The 18,436-nt window shown below is 42.5% G+C and overlaps 1 pseudogene; it reads right to left on the bottom strand.

Moving 5' to 3' along the window:
• Window positions 1-4,938: 4,938 nt before the first annotated feature.
• LOC128052620 (60S ribosomal protein L7-like) lies at window positions 4,939-6,375 on the bottom strand (annotated as a pseudogene).
• Window positions 6,376-18,436: the final 12,061 nt, after the last annotated feature.

Below are 18,436 nucleotides of genomic sequence, written 5' to 3'. Positions count from 1 at the left end.
TTGCTCCAGCTCATACCATGACTTTGCCTCAGTGGGCAAGTGCAGCCATGTAGAATCATGGTCTTTTTTCTTGTATAGGGGAATTTCAAAAGGTTGGATGAAGCAGTGCATGCATGCTAAGTCCCTTTAGCTATGTCCAGTGTTTTGCGACCTATGGGCTGTAGCCCATCAGGCTCCTCTGTCCATGGGACTCTCCAGCCAAGAATACTGCAGTGGGTTGCCTTTCCCTCCTCTTTGCATGTATGACTGAGCATGCATACAATTCCATATAATATGTATCTTATAAGCTGATATTTCATCTTATATCAACTATTTTGTGCTATGCTGTCATTTATCATAATAAGCTGATTCATTCACAAGTGCATTCCACAAATACTTGTGAACATTGTCAATCAGCACCATTTTAGGGACCAGAGGGTTTAATGGTAATGAACAAGGCATCCTCAATCTTTGTTCTTACAGAGCCTGCAGCCTAGTAAAGGATTTGGAAAGCTATTTTTAAAGTCCCACTTCATTGTTCCTATCCAAAGTCCCCTGTAGACTGTATCCTTGTCCAGCTCCCTGCTGTGACATTCTATTAGATAAAACACACTTCAGCAGAGTGAAAACATACTTCAGAAGAGTGAAACACTTTCCCCCAATTTAACCCTTGGTCAAATATTTCTTGGAGAAGCAGCTCTACAAACTCAGAAATCAAAGTGAGAGGAGGTGGAAAAGCCTTCAGTATCAGGAAAGTATGGAAACTGCCCAGAGCAGAAAAGTGACTTGGTCAAGACCTCAAATATTGGTAAAGTCAGGAAGGGAACCAGATCCCTCAGCTCTTACTTTATTTCTCTTTTACAAGAATGGAATCTTCTAAAATTCAGAAACACCCCTAAAGATGTGAGTGCTGCCTTTACACAATAGGAAAACCTTGGGACAGTACCCCATTACTCACCCCCAGCCTTGAGTCTATTTGCTTCCTGCTCTCATCCTGTGGTGGTGGTTTAGTCACTAAGTCATGTCCAACTCTTGTGATCCCATGGACTGTAGACCACCAGGCTCCTCTGTCCGTGGGATTTCCCAGGCAGGAATGGTGGAATGGGTTGCCATTTCCTTCTCCATGGGATCTTCCCAACCCAGGGATCTAACCTTCATCTCTTGCACCTTCTGCATTGCAGTTAGTTTATGCACTGCTGAGCCACCATCTTATATCACCTATTTTGTGCTATGCTATTATTTATCATAATAAACTGGTTCATTCACAAGTATATTCCACAAATACTTGTGAATGTCAATCAGCACCACTTTAGGGACCAGAGTGTTTAACGGTGATGAATAAGGCATCCACGATCCTTGTTCTTATGGATCCTTCAGCCTAGTAAAGGGTTTGGAAAGTTGTTTTTGCCAAGTCAAAGTAGGCATTCAATACACTTGTTACAATTAAACAAATCAATGAGTGTTGTGGACATTAATATAAAGTATGAGCTTAAGTTGATCATTCACAGACACATATGGAGCACAATTTGAAAATTCACCCATGATGCTCCTAGATGGGCTTTGGGTAGGTTTTTTAAAAAAATTCTGTTAAATTACACAAGAAAGGAAAATGAAAGCTATTTCTATGTAGTCTCTCTCTCCATAGGTGAAACTGAAAATGGGTTTTTGATATAGAGTGTCAGGCTGGTCTCCGAGACTTTATAAGATCACCTTCAAACTGACTATCAGTTTCTGAAAAGAGGGTAGATATGAATGATTAATCCCTTCTTTTGAACACTGGTCAGTCTGGAAGAAACAGAAAGACATTTGAAGGGAATGAGGAGGTATAGAAAAAGAAATATATTGGTATATTACTGTTTACAAAACATTTTAATAGCCATTGTCTCATATGAGACAAACAATTCTGTAAATGCTATTGTTATTCCCATTTTACAGATGAAGACACTGAAGCGTAAGAGTATAAGCTAGGAAATGTCACAGCATACACTCAAAGAGAGTTCTCCTGACTTTAGAGTTGGTGCTTTTTTAAGCGTCTCACCCTTCTTTGTACACATGGCAATATCACAGCCACCTGCATGCGTACAGCCTTTCATCCATGAATCACGACGTGGGAGATTTTGCGGTGAATCTGTCTTAAAAATGATGGATGCTGTACATCAGTGCACATTCCCTATTTTAGTTGACAGCATCACCTTGTGGATGAAAATACATCTGGTGTGTGTTTTTATTTGTAAATATATGTATACTCTGTCGATTAGGGATAATGAGCCAAGCTATTATGCTGTCAGTCAGAAGTGTTTTGGGGTTGAACTTCTTTACCAGAATTTATTTTTTAGTAATCAACTAATAAAGAAAGGTCAAATAATAATAGTTAACTGATGAAAGAACAGAATGAAAGCTGGTTTGCTTCTGGCCTCTTTGGTTAAAACTTACTGCCGTTTTGCTCTCTTAATTAATATTTTTTTGAAAAGTGGGGATTAGACTTATAGTATTTGTAGCTTTGTGATGAGAATTAAAAGGGCAAAATAAAATAACAGCAGCTTAGCAGAATCTCATTGTTTAAAACAAAAGAATGATAGGGCCTCAAGTCCAAAAATCTTGAAGTTTTGCATTTCAACTCTATGTGATTTTAAAACTCTCTTAGCCTTTAAAACTCTCTTTATCTCTAACACAGAGAAAACGATGCCAAGCTTGTGGAATGGTCATCAAATATTGGGTAAGATTATAAGAGAAAGAGCCCTCATGCATTGAAAGACAGGGGGTAAAAACTCCAGGACATCCATCCAGTGTTGCCAGAGTCCTCACCACTTAAGCAAAAATATAGATATATTTTAGCAGGCATCTTAGCTGGTTTGGGTTCTTTTGCTGCTGCAGTTTTTAGTAGACAAACAGGCTTATAGAAAATATTTTTATTATCTACAGTGAGAAATGACAAATACCTTATTTTTTCCTAAAAGGTTTTACAAATGAGAACAGAAAACTAACATCCCAACTTCTCAGTAGCAAAGTGAGGACAGTTTATTCCAATGAATAGATTATTAACAATTATAATAGATTATAATTAATTCCTAAATTTAATAATTTGGCAATTACTAACTTCAGTGCTTATTTGATAGAGGATTTGGCAATCTGAATTCCACGTGCTGTCCTGATTAAATGTTTCCTGCACAAGTTTCCTTGGAACAAAGTTTTGCTTTTTTTTTTTTTAAATTACCCTTGTCTTGTAAGAGAAAGTCTTATTGGGCAATCCATGCACAGTGGGAATGGAGTGTAAGTAACGGCTCGTGGTCATAGAGTGAAAAGAGCCGGCCTCCTTAGCTGCACCACACTAGCATCTCTACAGACTGCCAGCCTCCATCCCTGCATCACCGCATTCCCCTATCCCCTCCTGTGTCCCCCATCTGCCCACAGCCCTGCCCTCAGAGCTGGGGGTCTTCAGGGCAAATTTTCAGTTTGAATTTCCCGGCTTTTGTCAGTTTCTGTCAGAGCCCTAGCCACCTTCTCCCACTGCCTGCGGTGGCTTTGTTTTCCCCTCTCCTGCGTTTGCTCCTCGTTAGCCTGCGTCCCGTGTCGGCGCGTTTACCGTCGGCAGAGCGCTGCTGACAGATGGTCGGGGGGCTGGGAGTGGGGCTGCCGTGGCTCCGGGCCAAAGGATGTGCCTCCCGCCGGAATGCACGGCCCGCAGACTCCTCCCTGAAGCCTCGTCCCTTCGGTCTGGTTCTGTGGGCGTGTTTGTGTGTGCCGGTCCCCACGTGGCATGTTTTGTTGTGGTGGTGGCGGTGGCTGTGGCTGTTTTTGTTGTTATTTGGGCCAATGACAACAGAGGCCTCACTGGCTGGCGGCTGCTTTCCACTCTTGGCAGTTTCCAGACTCCCAGACAGGAAATTCTCCTAACGATTGCAGCTGTGAATTGGCCCATTTTTCTGGAAAGGGGATAAAGAAAAGAGTTCTGTGGGATCTTTTGCTTCTCTCGCACAAGCAGGGACACGTTGAACACAAACAGGGACCTGCAAGGAGATGGGGTGAACTGCAGTGGGGCTGGGAGGAGAGACTGTGCCCTTGCAGCGTGCACAGTGGAGCTCCCCGCCTCCTGATGTCAGGCTGCCCCGCAAGTGACACTGCTCCGGGGCCCGCTGGGGATTCGGCAGTTTGAACCCATTTGACAGCCAAGAGAGACTCACTTCCATTCATTTTTTTTTCAGCGAACATCCCAGTGCTCACTCTGTAGCTGGTGGTTTCCTGGGGAGTGAGGATGAGCCAGAAAACAAAACTGGCAAGGTGTACACCTCGTGGAACTAACAACTGGGCAGACAAAGTACAAGTAAGCAAACACATATCACAGTCACACCCTCTTGGCAGTGTTTTCCATGCAACTTGACAGGCTGCCATGAGAGAGATGGATGGTGATGGTGATGATGGTTCCCAATTTTTAATGTGTTCTTCTTATGTGCCAAGCACTGTTCTGAAGGCATTTCTCACTTCATAATATCTCTTTGGGATGAATACTATGCAAAAGGACATTTGGAGTGATCAGGAAAGGCCTCTCTAAGGAGAAGAAATCTGAATTGCGATGTGGAGGACACAAAAGAACCAGCCATTTAAAGAGCCGAGGGGAGGGGAGTGCAAGGACGAAGGTCCCGAGGTGAAGCAGAATTTAGGTGTATCTAGGTCACTGACAAAGACCTATAGGACAGGGGTGACCTGACCTGTGGGACAGGGTGTAGAGGTAAGATGGTGACCAGAGCGGGAATTGGGGAGATTAGAATGGTATGGGGTGAACTTTTGAGGTAGTCAGGGCCCTTGTGAGGACCAGGTCCTAGAAAGGGGTATGAGAATGGGAAGCATCATTGGATTTAGAGCTGAGAAGAGACATGATTGGAATTACATTTTTTTTTTTTGGTTGTTTGTTTCAATTGTTTATTAACTGACCAGATTACAAAAATAATCCTGGTAGCTACCTTAGTTCATCCTTCTAAAAAGCCTGTTGATCTGGTCTTCCCTGTTGCCAGCATCTCCACCTTCTACAAAATGGGTGGTCTTTTTCTTCATTCCAGCTTGTGGAGAAGACAATTTAGAGGGCCACAGGAAGTTGTTTGCTTCTTTGAAACATTTTCCAATGGTATAGATCTCATGAATCAGATCCTCCATGCAGATGATTCCATATTTCCCAAGAGATTGAGCAATCAATGCGCTGTCTGTCAGGGCAATTCGCTTTTTGTTGATTTTGCCATAACCACGCTTGTAGATCAGTTCATTTACAGACTTCAGATTTGGGTACCCCCAGCTCAACATTCAGAAAATGAAGATCATGGCTTCTGGTCCCATCACTTCATGGGAAATAGATGGGGAAACAGTGTCAGACTTTATTTTTGGGGGGCTCCAAAATCACTGCAGATGGTGATTGCAGCCATGAAATTAAAAGATGCTTACTCCTTGGAAGGAAAGTTATGACTAACCTAGATAGCATATTAAAAAACAGAGACATTACTTTGCCAACAAAGGTCTGTCTAGTCAAGGCTATGGTTTTTCCAGTGGTCATGTATGGATGTGAGAGTTGGACTGTGAAGAAGGCTGAGTGCCGAAGAATTGATGTTTTTGAACTGTGGTGTTATAGAAGACTCGAGAGTCCCCTGGACTGCAAGGAGATCCAACCAGTCCATTCTAAAGGAGATCTGTCCTGGGTGTTCTTTAGAATGAATAATGCTAAAGCTGAAACTCCAGAACTTTGGCCACCTCATGTGCAGAGTTGACTCATTGGAAAAGACTCTGATGCTGGAAGGGATTGGGGGTAGGAGGAGAAGGGGACGACAGAGGATGAGATGGCTGGCTGGATGGCATCACCAACTCGATGGATGTGAGTCTGAAGGAACTCTGGGAGTTGGTGATGGACAGGGAGGCCTGGTGTGCTGCAGTTCATGGGGTTGCAAAGAGTCAGACACAACTGAGCGACTGAACTGAACTGAACTGAACTGATGCAACGTATGGCTCCACAGTTCTCAGCATGTTAATTGATGCCTTGTTGAGCTTCACGAAGGTGCCACTGAAGATCTGCTGGAGGCGAAGGAGCTGCAGCACCTTTCGAACCTTTGGGCTCACACCACTGATGCCTCTGATCCTGATGACAAATGCCAGTTTGGGTTCCGCGGGTGCATAGAAGTTGCCAGCTTTTTGTGCCATCCTAGCCATTCGAATTTCAGTTCTGTACATCTGCCTGTATTCCTTGTGGTAGTGCTTAGCTTTTTCATAGATAAGCTTCCTCCTTCCCTTTTGAAGCATCTTTTGGGCAAACTTCTTTCTCAGGTGCTTGATCTTAAGCTCTGTGAAATTCTTTCACTTTTTCTTAAGGGTTTCTGGCACAGCAGGAACCTTCTTTTTCTTCTCTTCTGCACCCTCCATGGTTCCAGCCGGGAAAGAGGCTGGAATTATATTTTTAAAAGATTTGTTCATCTGTATTGGGGAAAATGAAATGAATTGGATCATACAATGTGGAAGTGGAAGCATGGAAGGCTGGCAAGAAATGATGGTGACATGACTGAGGATGGTAACTGTAGACATGGAGAAGTGGACGATTAGGTCTCCATTGGAGGCGGACACAAGAAGAAAGGTTGCTCAGCTAAGTTGATGAGGTCTTGAGACTGAGTAGTCATGGGAACACCCCACTTTCTGACTCTGGACATTTGGTTGTGGCAGGTGTGACATTCACTGGGATGAAAAGGACTGGCGATGGACCAAGGATTCCCCCATAGACAGAGTGTATCTGCTTTGTACACTGGAAAGGTCAGTGTCCAGTGAGGAAATCCGAGGCCTGGGATGAAGAAGAAATACCTTCCAGTGAGGGGGGAAAAAGAATGACTGTATGATAGCAGGAGAATAATCACCTTACCTTTGTGAGATGCTGTTGTGTACTTTAACATCTGTATCTTGTCTTATTTGTTCTTCACTCTAATATTGTGCCAGCATTATGATTATTTCAATTTAAGAGAAGGAGAAAATGAGACTTACTGAAGTGAACTGACTTCTCATGGTCATGCAGTTGGTAATACTAGTTATCGTCAACATGCGTGGAAAACTAACTTTGTACCAAACACTGGTTCTACATATTTTACATATGCTGGGTCTTCACAATCAACTGAGGTAGATATTACTTTTTACTCCATTTTGCAGAGGGGAAACTGAAGCACAGAATGCTTAAATAATTTGTTCAAGGTTATATAACAATCAGAATGTAACTATTTCTTTTATTATTATTACTACTTTATTTTGGGGCCATGCTGTGTCTTTGTTGTGGCATGCAGGCTTTCCCTAGTTGTGGTGCGAGGGGGCTTCTCAACACGATGCACAGACTTCTCTAGTTGTATTGCATGGGCTCTAGAGCGTGGCCCTAGTAGTTGTGTTCAAGGGCTTAGGTGCCCCGTGGCATGTGGAATCTTCCCAGAGCAGGGATTAAACCTGTGTTCCCTGCATTGGAAGGTGGATTCTCAACTACTGGACTGTTAGGGAAACCTCAGAATATTATTTATCCCTACATAACAAAACTAAGTTTCAAGTCTAGCTCCCTATTTGTGTTGTAAACCACCATGCTTTACTAGGTATGTTTGAATTAGGGCTCTGAATCTCTCAGCCTCTTTACTATTCTGAGATGTTTCCTTGGTATTACTTTTGATGACTACTCTTCTCCCCCCGTGAATTTGTGTATCTAGGTCATCTGCAGGTTTGCTATAGATAGCTAGATGACTGTTCCTTAAATATTTTCCTCCAAAGACTATATAGCATCATGATGTAACATCTGAAAAGAACTCTTTTGTGGAGGGGACATACCTATTAATCCTATCAAAATTAAAAAACAGAAAAGAAAACCTGTGAACTAATTTGGTCTCTATATGTTGATTGATCAGAAACTGGTTTTTGTTGTTGTTGTTGTTCTGACTTTAAAATTATTATATGCATTTTGGAATAGGACTTCTCTTTTTCTTGAAAGTCCTAGGGCCAAGTAGGAAGAAGGCACATAGATATTATATGAGTTTCATTTTCCTGTCTCCTAAAAGATGGTCCATGCACATAACAAAGAAGAAAGAATTAGGCCACAGACAATCCCCACATATTTCTTGATAAGGTTCTGTGGGTGATCATCTAGGCAGCATATTGAATGTACTTCCTATCATATTTCTTCATTGAAGGCAGATAGGAGAGTGATTACTCCAACCTGCTTTGTGCATTTGTATCTGACCAAGTTCTCTGACTGCAAGTGTGAGTGTGATGATGAACATGCATTCTGGCACTTCACAGCCTTCCAGAAAGTGCTTCTGTTCCCGAGTAGGGTTGAAATAACCACAGGCAATTTTTTTTTTTTTGCTGTTGGTTAGTTGAGTAAGCATGGCGTTAGGTCCTCATACTGCTCATTCTGAAAATGTTCTATTAGTTTCTCGTACCCAGTTGGTGTTGAACAGCTGCCTCACCAGGGTGTTTGTTCTGAAGATGAAGTGAGATGATTTCTCCATCTTGGCCCCCATTCAATCAGGTAGCCAGGACAAGAGGGGCAAAATGCTTAACTCATAAAAAGTACTGCACAAAGCTGCTTAATGTTTTGTGCAAAATATGCTCCTCCATTAGGCTTGGGAAACATAACATTTTGTTTCTGCCATGTATTGTCATACAAAAAGCTCCAGTGAGGCCTATGGTAAAGAAATATGTTTGGTTTTGCTGAACATGGTCCTTCCCAAACTATCTACTGTCATCTATGCTGACAATCATTTGTGTGAATCATGCCCCAGCCAGATCATTCTTTAGCCCATTCAAGGTGTATTGAGGGACTTCCTTCCCTGTTGGTCCAGTGGTTAAGAATCCACCTAGCTTTGCAGGGGACAGGGTCTTGATCCCTGGCCGGGGGACTAAAATCCCACATGCCGCTGAGCAGCTGAGCCAGTACATTACAGCTGGAGAGTCTGTGCACCCCAACAATGATCCTGCGTGCTGCAGCTGCAACCCAACTGCAGTATGGCTCAGTTCAGTTCAGTTCAGTTCAGTTGCTCAGTCATGTCTGACTCTTTGCGACCCCAAAATCACAGCACACCAGGCCTCCCTGTCCGTCACCAACTCCCGGAGTTCACTCAGACTCACGTCCATCGAGTCAGTGATGCCATCCAGCCATCTCATCCTCTGTCTTCCCCTTCTCCTCCTGCCCCCAATCCCTCCCACCATCAGAGTCTTTTTTAATGAGTCAACTCTTCGCATGAGGTGGCCAAAGTACTAGAGTTTCAGCTTTAGCGTTATTCCTTCCAAAGAAACCCCAGGGCTGATCTCCTTCAGAATGGACTGGTTGGATCTCCTTGAAGTCCAAGGGACTCTCAAGAGTCTTCTCCAACACCACAGTTCAAAAGCATCAATTCTTCGGCGCTCAGCCTTCTTCACAGTCCAACTCTCACATCCATACATGACTACTGGAAAAACCATAGCCTTGACTAGACGAACTTTAGTCAGTAAAGTAATGTCTCTGCTTTTGAATATACTATCTAGGTTGCTCATAACCTTTCTTCCAAGGAGTAAGCATCTTTTAATTTCATGGCTGCAGTCACCATCTAAGGGATTTTGGAGCCCAAAAAAATAAAGTCTGACACTGTTTCCATTGTTTCCTCATCTATTTCCCATGATGTGATGGGACCGGATGCCATGATCTTCATTTTCTGAATGTTGAGCTTTAAGCCAATTTTTTTACTCTCCTCTTTCACTTTCATCAAGAGACTTTTTAGTTCCTCTTCACTTTCTGCCATAAGGGTGGTGTCATCTGCATATCTGAGGTTATTGATATTTCTCCTGGCAATCTTGATTCCAGCTTGTGTTTCTTCCAGTCCAGCGTTTCTCATGATGTACTCTGCATATAAGTTAAATAAGCAGGGTGACAATATACAGCCTTGACATACTCTTTTCCCTATTTGGAACCAGTCTGTTGTTCCATGTCCAGTTCTAACTGTTGATTCCTGGCCTGCATACAGATTTCTCAAGAGGCAGGTCAGGTGGTCTGGTATTCCCATCTCTTTCAGAGTTTTCCACAGTTTATTGTGATCCACACAGTCAAAGGCTTTGGCATAGTCAATAAAGCAGAAGTAGATGTTTTTCTGGAACTCTCTTGCTTTTTCCATGATCCAGCAGATGTTGGCAATTTGATCTCTGGTTCCTCTGCCTTTTCTAAAACCAGCTTGAACATCAGGAAGTTCATGGTTCACGTATCGCTGAAGCCTGGGTTGGAGAATTTTGAGCATTACTTTACTAGCGTGTGAGATGAGTGCAATTGTGTGGTAGTTTGAGCATTCTTGACTGTGAAGAAGGCTGAGCGCCGAAGAATTGATGCTTTTGAACTGTGGTGTTGGAGAAGACTCTTGAGAGTCCCTTGGACTTCAAGGAGATCCAACCAGTCCATTCTGAAAGAGATCAACCCTGGGATTTCTTTGGAAGAAATGATGCTAAAGCTGAAACTCCATTACTTTGGGCACCTCATGCAAAGAGTTGACTCATTGGAAAAGACTTTGATGCTGGGAGGGATTGGAGGCAGGAGAAGAAGGGGACGACAGAGGATGAGATGGCTGGATGGCATCACTGACTTGATGGACGCAAGTCTGAGTGAACTCCAGGAGCTGGTGATGGACAGGGAGGCTTGGTGTGCTGCGATTCATGGGGTCGCAAAGAGTCAGACATGACTGAGTGACTGAACTGAACTGAGCTGGCATTGCCTTTCTTTGGGATTGGAATGAAAACTGACCTTTTCCAGTCCTGTGGCCACTGCTGAGTTTTCCAAATTTGTTGGCATATTGAGTGCAGCACTTTCACAGCATCATCTTTCAGGATTGAAATAGCTCAACTGGAATTCCATCACCTCCACTAGCTTTGTTCGTAGTGATGCTTTCTAAGGCCCACTTGACTTCACATTCCAGGATGTCTGGCTCTAGATGAGTGATCACACTATCGTGATTATCTGGGTCATGAAGATCTTTTTAGTACAGTACTTCTGTTTATTCTTGCCATCTCTTCTTAATATCTTCTGCTTCTGTTTGGTCCATACCATTTCTGTCCTTTTTCGAGCCCATCTTTGCATGAAATGTTCCCTTGGTATCTCTAATTTTCCTGAAGATATCTCTAGTCTTTCCCATTCTGTTCTTTTCCTCTATTTCTTTGCACTGATCACTGAAGAAGGCTTTCTTATCTCTTCTTGCTATTCTTTGGAACTCTGCATTCAGATGCTTATGTCTTTCCTTTTCTCCTTGGCTTTTTGCTTCTCTTCTTTTCACTTCTCTTCTTTTCACAGCTGGGGCCAGGGGTGGCGGCCGGGAGGAGCAACCCCATGCCCGAGGCCAGGGCGGTGACCGGGAGGAGCAACTCCATGCCCAAGGAGTGGTGGCTGTGTGGGAGCAGGAGGGCCTAGAGGAGCCATCCCACACTGAAGGTCAGGAAGGGCAGCGGGAGGAGATACCCCTCATCCAAGGTAAGGAACAGCGGCTGTGCTTTGCTGGAGCAGCTGTGAAGAGATACCCCACGCCCAAGGTAAGAGAAACCCAAGTAAGATGGTAGGTGTTGCAAGAAGGCATCAGAGGGCAGACACACTGAAACTGTACTCACAGAAAACTAGTCATTCTAATCACACTAGGACCACAGCCTTGTCTAACTCAATGAAACTAAGCCATGCATGCGGGGCAACCCAAGACGGGCGGGTCATGGTGGAGAGGTCTGACAGAATGTGGTCCACTGGAGAAGGGAATGGCAAACCACTTCAGTATTCTTGCCTTGAGAACCCCATGAACAGTATGAAAAGTAGGATACTGAAAGAGGTACTCCCCAGTTAGTAGGTGCCCAATATGCTACTGGAGGTCAGTGGAGAAATAACTCCAGAAAGAATGAAGGGATGGAGCCAAAGCAAAAACAATACCCAGCTGTGGATGTGACTGGTGATAGAAGCAAGGTCCGATGCTGTAAAGAGCAATATTGCATAGGAACCTGGAAAGTCAGGTCCATGAGTCATGGCAAATTGGAAGTGGTCAAACAGGAGATGGCAAGAGTGAACGTCGACATTGTAGGAATCAGCGAACTAAAATGGACTGGAATGGGTGAATTTAACTCAGATGACCATTATATCTACTACTGCGGGCAGGAATCCCTCAGAAGAAATGGAGTAGCCATCATGGTCAACAAAAGAGTCCAAAATGCAGTACTTGGATGCAGTCTCAAAAACGACAGAATGATCTCTGTTCGTTTCCAAGGCAAACCATTCAGTATCACAGTAATCCAAGTCTATGCCCCAACCAGTAATGCTGAAGAAGCTGAAGTTGAACAGTTCTATGAAGAGCTACAAGACCTTTTAGAACTAACACCCAAAAAAGATGTCCTTTTCATTCTAGGGGACTGGAATGCAAAAGTAGGAAGTCAAGGAACACCTGGGGTAACAGGCAAATTTGGCCTTGGAATGCAGAATGAAGCAGGGCAAAGACTAATAGAGTTTTGCCAAGAAAATGTACTGGTCATAGCAAACACCCTCTTCCAACAACACAAGAGAAGACTCTACACATGGACATCACCAGATGGTCAACACCAAAATCAGACTGATTATATTCTCTGCAGCAAAAGATGGAGAAGCTCTATACAGTCAACAAAAACAAGACCAGGAGCTGACTGTGGCTCAGATCATGAACTCCTTATTGCCAAATTCAGACTGAAATTGAAGAAAGCAGGGAAAACCACTAGACCATTCAGGTATGACCTAAATCAAATCCCTTATGATTATACAGTGGAAGTGAGAAATAGATTTAAGGGCCTAGATCTGATAGATAGAGTGCCTGATGAACTATGGAATGAGGTTCGTGACATTGTACAGGAGACAGGGATCAAGACCATCCCCATGGAAAAGAAATGCAAAAAAGCAAAATGGCTGTCTGAGGAAGCCTTACAAATAGCAGTATGGCTACAGCCAAATAAATAATTAAACATTAAAAACAACAACAACAACAATGTGTTGGAATTCAACTCCTTAAAATAAAGCACTAAAAGAAAAAAATAATGACTAGGGTAGATTGTTTCCAGTCAGATAGCCTGAAGCTCATGAACTGACTTAGTCTGTTAGAAATTTTGTAATTTGGGGCAAACATTCTTAGATTCCTTCAGTTCTTTCATTTTTAAAATGGGAAAATGAATATTTTCTCAACTGTTGATTGTGATTTGTTTATTTATTAGTGAATGTATTCATTAAATATTTATTGAATATCTTCTCCATGCCAAGTATTGTAACAGGGACTGGGGATTCACGAGCTAGCCAACTGTATTAGTCAGAGTTCTCTAGAGAAATAGAACTGGTAGGAGAGATAGACAAATATAGAATAAATCATAGATATATATTATAAGGAATTGGCTCATGTATTAATAGTTATGGAGGTTGAAATATGCCAACTGCAAGCTGGAGACCCAGGAAAGCTGTGGTATAATTCAACCCAAGTTCAAAGACCTGAAAATAAGAAGTTATGAGGCAGAGAAAGATCATGTCCCCCCTCAGGCATGAAAGGTCAAATTCCTTTTTCTGCCTTTTTGGGCCCTCAAGGGATTGGATGATGCCCACTACATTGAGGGGGGCAAGTTACTTTATTGGATCCATGGATTCAAATGTTAATTTCATTTGGAAACACCCTCATAGACACATGTAGAAATAATATTTGCCAAATATATGAGCACCCCTTGAGTTAGCCAAGCTGACATGTAAAGTTAACCATTGCCCCAAACCACTTGGAGTTGAATTGTTTAATCACAAGAAGTCCCTGATCGACCTTTTGCCCTCATACCATCCCAAGGCATGGTCCTATTTTTTGGTATTATATAGCAAGAGAGATTCACCAGCAAGGCTGGTCTGTGGCAGACTAAGACAGATGTTTTCTGAACCTCCAAGCAGAAAGGAGTGTAACTCACAGCCTGGATGGGTAATGTAATATGTGCCAAGATGAAGACAAGCTATTTATCAAGGCTTCTCCTACAAACATTTTAAAAATGCTATTCTGACTTCTACCCTTTGTACTGTTTATTTTTTTTTGTAATCTTGTAGTATTCAATCTTTGTTCTTTCATTTGAGAAATTTATTTTAAAAATTGACATATTAAAGAGTTTCCTTTGCAGATGAATGTATTACTAAGGGGAAAGGGGAAGAAGTGGAAATGGCAGGTTCCCTTGTGTCCTGTGTTATTACTGGTCCCAAGATGGAGAAGATGCTGGGTCTCCTCACCTCTTCTTTCCCTCCTGATGCCCTTCTAGACTTAAAGGGAGCCCTTTTAAAAGAGATCACCCTTGAGGAAAGCACTAAATTAACCATACAGTCAATATAAGGCCTTGGTAGCTAGACAGAGGGCTTATCAATCATCATGCTTTTGCTTGTGGTTCACTGACTCCTTGCTTACCTTTCTAAGAGGTTGGTCCAAGAAACTCATCTATACTCATGGCATGTCCTGTTCAGAGCTTCTGGCTCACAGATCCAGGGTAACTTGTAATGCTTGCAGATGGAGTGGGTACAAGAATGAAAAACAAAAACAGACCTACATCTTCATCTGTGTGATTACTCAGATGGAGAGCAAGAGGACTAAAATAGATGACTGTAAACGGGAATTCAGTGAGAATAGAAAAGCTAACAACTTGTTGGCCTTTTGTTGTGTATTGCTCCCAAATAGGGTTTCTCAAACTCCATACAATTGACATTTGGGGCATAATTCTTGGTGTGTGGGTGTTGTCCTGTAGGTTGTACAATGTTTAGCATAATCCCTGTTCTCTGCCCACTCAATACCAGTTGCAGCTGTTTCCAGGCATTGTCAAACGTTCCCAGGGGGCAGGGACAAAATCATCCACTTTCTATTAGGGCTTACAAGCAGATGTAATACAGAAGCTGGCTCAATTTGTGCTATTTTCATAACATTAATACCTTTTAAAAGCATTTTGGCTGTGCTGTGTCTTCACTGCGGTGCACAGGCTCTTCACTGCGGTGGATGGGGCATTTCTCTAGATGCAGTGTGTGGGCTTCTTGTGGTGCACGGGCCTCTCTAGTTGTAGGACACAGGCTTTTCTTGTTGTGGAACACTGGCTTTAGAGCACACAGGTTCAGTCATTGCAGTGTACAGGCTTTGCTGCCCCAGGGCATGTTGGATCTTAGTTCCCCAAGCAGGAATCAAACCAGTGTCCCCTGCGTTGGAAGGTGGATTCTTAACTACTGGACCACCAAGGGAATCCTAAATATTAATACCTTTCAGAGAGAATTAAAAACTATGAATATAAAAGGATATAGCAGTTAAAAATTTAGTATGTAGAGATCTACTTATAGATCCTTATAGTAGCTGTATAGTATTCTTTATAGTAGCTGTATAGTATTCCATTGTTGCATCTCGTTATGTCTTACCTGTCTTACTCAGGCTGTTGCAGTGAATCCCCATAGACTGGTAGCTTAAACAACATTTATTTCTCACAGTTCTAGAGGCTAGAAAGTCCTAGAACAGAGTGGCAGACCAAGGTCAGTTTCTTGGGGAAGGCCATTTTCCTGGCTTTCAGGGGATGCTGTCACTTCCTTGAATCCTTATGTGACAGAAATCAGAGATAGAAGGAAGCAAGCTTTCATTTGTTTCTTTTTATAAGGGCACTAGTCCTGAAGATGAGGCCCTGTTTATTTAACTTATATGCAGAGTACATCATGTGAAATGCTGGGCTGGATGAAGCATAAGCTGAAATCAAGATTGCTGGGAGAAATATCAGTAACCCCAGATATGCAGATGACACCACCCTATGGCAGAAGGAACTAAAGACCCTCTTGATAAAGGTGAAAGAGGAGAGTGAAAAAACTGGCTTAAAACTCAACATTAAAAAATCGAAGATCATGGCATCCAGTCCCATCACTTGATGGCAAATAGATGGAGAAACGATGGAAACAGTGATGGACTTTATTTGCTTTATTTTCCAAAATCATTGCAGGTGGGGACTACAGCCATGAAATTGAAAGACGCTTGCTCTTTGGAAGAAAAGCCACGACAAACCTAGACAGCATATTAAAAAGCAAAGACATCACTTTGCTAAAGGTCCATCTAGTCAAAGCTATGGTTTTTCCAGTAGTCATATATGGGTGTGAGAGTTGGACTATGAAGAAAGCTGAATGTTGAAGGATTGATGCTTTTGTACCATGGTGTTGGAGAAGACTCTTGAGTGTCCCTTGGACAGCAAGGAGAGCAAACCGGTCCATCCTAAAGGAAATCAGCCCTGAATATTCATTGGAAGGACTGATGCTGAAGCTGAAGCTCCAGTACTTTGGCCACCTGATGTGAAGAGCTGACTCATTGGAAAAGACTCTGATGCTGGGAAAGATTGAAGACATGAGGAGAAGGGGATGAAAGAGAATGAGATGGTTGGATGGCACCATTGACTCAATGAACATGAGTTTGAGCAAGCTCCGGGAGATGGTGAAGGACATGGAAGCCTGGTGTGCTGCAGTGCATGGGGTTGCAAAGAGTTGGACACGACTGAACGACTAAACAACAACAAGAACAACAACAACTCATTTGCTACTTCAGAATATGTCAGTGTACGTCCTTGCATATATCCCTGTATACAAGCTCGTGATAAAATTTCTGGTATTGCTTTATTATAGATTTTGAGAATTTACATTGCTCTTTAAAGAAACTGTACCCTTAGTACTTTAAAGAATATTTTGAGAAAATACCTACATATTTTTACCAACATTCTGTACTATAAAGTTTTGATTTTTGCCCATTGAGAGGGGAAAATATTCTTTTTATTTGTATACTTGTTTTTAATAAAGTTGAACAGGTTTTCAAATCTTTTCTAGACTTTTGTGTTTCCTATGAAGAAGCCTGCTCATGATCTTTACCCATTTTCTATTGGGTTGTTAGTTTTCTTTCTTATTGAATTATACAAGCTCTTTGTATATTAAGGAGATCATACTACTTGTATGTCATATATGTTGTAGGTTTTTTTTTTTTTTTTGCTGTTTGTCATTTGACATGATATCCTCTAGATAAGTCTTTTTAATGGTCTGTTTTTTAGAGGTTTAAAAATCAGGATGGTTCTTGGAGCTTAACTCTGATTGTGTGGATGATGATGCTGGAAGTTGGATTTCAGAAGAAGCTTCTGCTTGTTTACAAGGGGATGGTGTAATACTTCTTGAGGACCTAGTTTTTGCCACTGTGAGTCATTCACATTACTGGAAAAACTGAATGACCACTGGACATCATTGGCACATTTCCCATAATTCTCCAAGGAATTGAGGGCATTCAAGAGAGAATGTTTCTCATTCCCTCTGTAACCAGTCATTACCCTGATTGACTTCAAGCTTTTGTCTCTGTGAAAAATTGAGGAAAACCTCAAAGCAAGAAAGGTTGCCTAAGTTATTTTGAGTTTATGAAAAATAGTGTTCATCACTGGAAACAGGCATGTCGGAAGGAAGATCCAGAAGACTTACTGGAGAGCTCAGTACCTTCAGCCATCATGATTTGGTTTGCAAGCCACATAGTGAAGTGCTTAAGAGTATCTGAGCCCAAGAAGACAGGACTTCCATTCAGCAGACAGAAATACTGATAGAAGAACTTGGCTTCAGCCTGTACCAGTGGAGAAAAAGTTCATACGTAGCCACCGAGCTAAGAGGGTTGCATGGTTTTATTCTGATCCAAATTTGATAGGACAAGGCATGAAAACAAGCCCCTTACTATGGATTTTAAGGATAGACTGTTCATTTGCTGACAGATTCACCATTGGGAATAACATCAGAGATATAGGGAAGGGAAGACCACATTTCTTCCAAGGCCACCACCAAAATAGAAAGTCCTAGCAGAGTGCATCTATGCCATCAGGGGTCCTAGCCGATTGACCAAAAGACCATGTTTGTTTAAGGGGAAAGGTAGTAGTGTGTTTACTGGTCTAAAAGGGACATTTGCCTCTCGTTGCTTATGATTCCTGGCTGTCTGTTTGTACTAAGAAATAGAATGCAGTGTTGTACAGTTGTTGGCTTTTGTGGCTTAACCAGAGATAAAAAATTCTACGTTAGTTCAGGTAGAGTGACCAGCTGACCCTGTTTGCCAGGACTGTCCTCGCTTTAGTACCTCCAGTGTCCTCAGACACCCCTCAATGCCAGGCAAGCTAGGAAAACTGGTCATGCTATACCTCGGTCTTATCCAGCTTAGTACTTCTCTGTGCTGTGCTAAGTTACTTCAGTCGTGTCTGACTCTTTGTGACCCCATGAACTGTAGCCGGCTAGGCTCCTCTGTCCATGGGATTCCCCAGGCAAGAATACTGGAGTGGGTTGCCATGCCCTCCTCCAGGGGGATCTTCCTGACCCAGGGATCAAATCCAGGTCTCTTACATCTCCTGCACTGGCAGGTGGGTCCTTTACCACTAGCACCACCTGGAAAGCACATTATTATTTCTCTAGTTCTCTTATTCTACAGAGACA

Source organism: Budorcas taxicolor, chromosome 8, assembly GCF_023091745.1.
Source record: "Budorcas taxicolor isolate Tak-1 chromosome 8, Takin1.1, whole genome shotgun sequence".
Lineage (NCBI taxonomy): Eukaryota > Metazoa > Chordata > Mammalia > Artiodactyla > Bovidae > Budorcas > Budorcas taxicolor.
The sequence above is the reverse complement of the archived record's forward strand: the minus strand, read 5'-3'. Positions and strand labels throughout refer to the sequence as shown.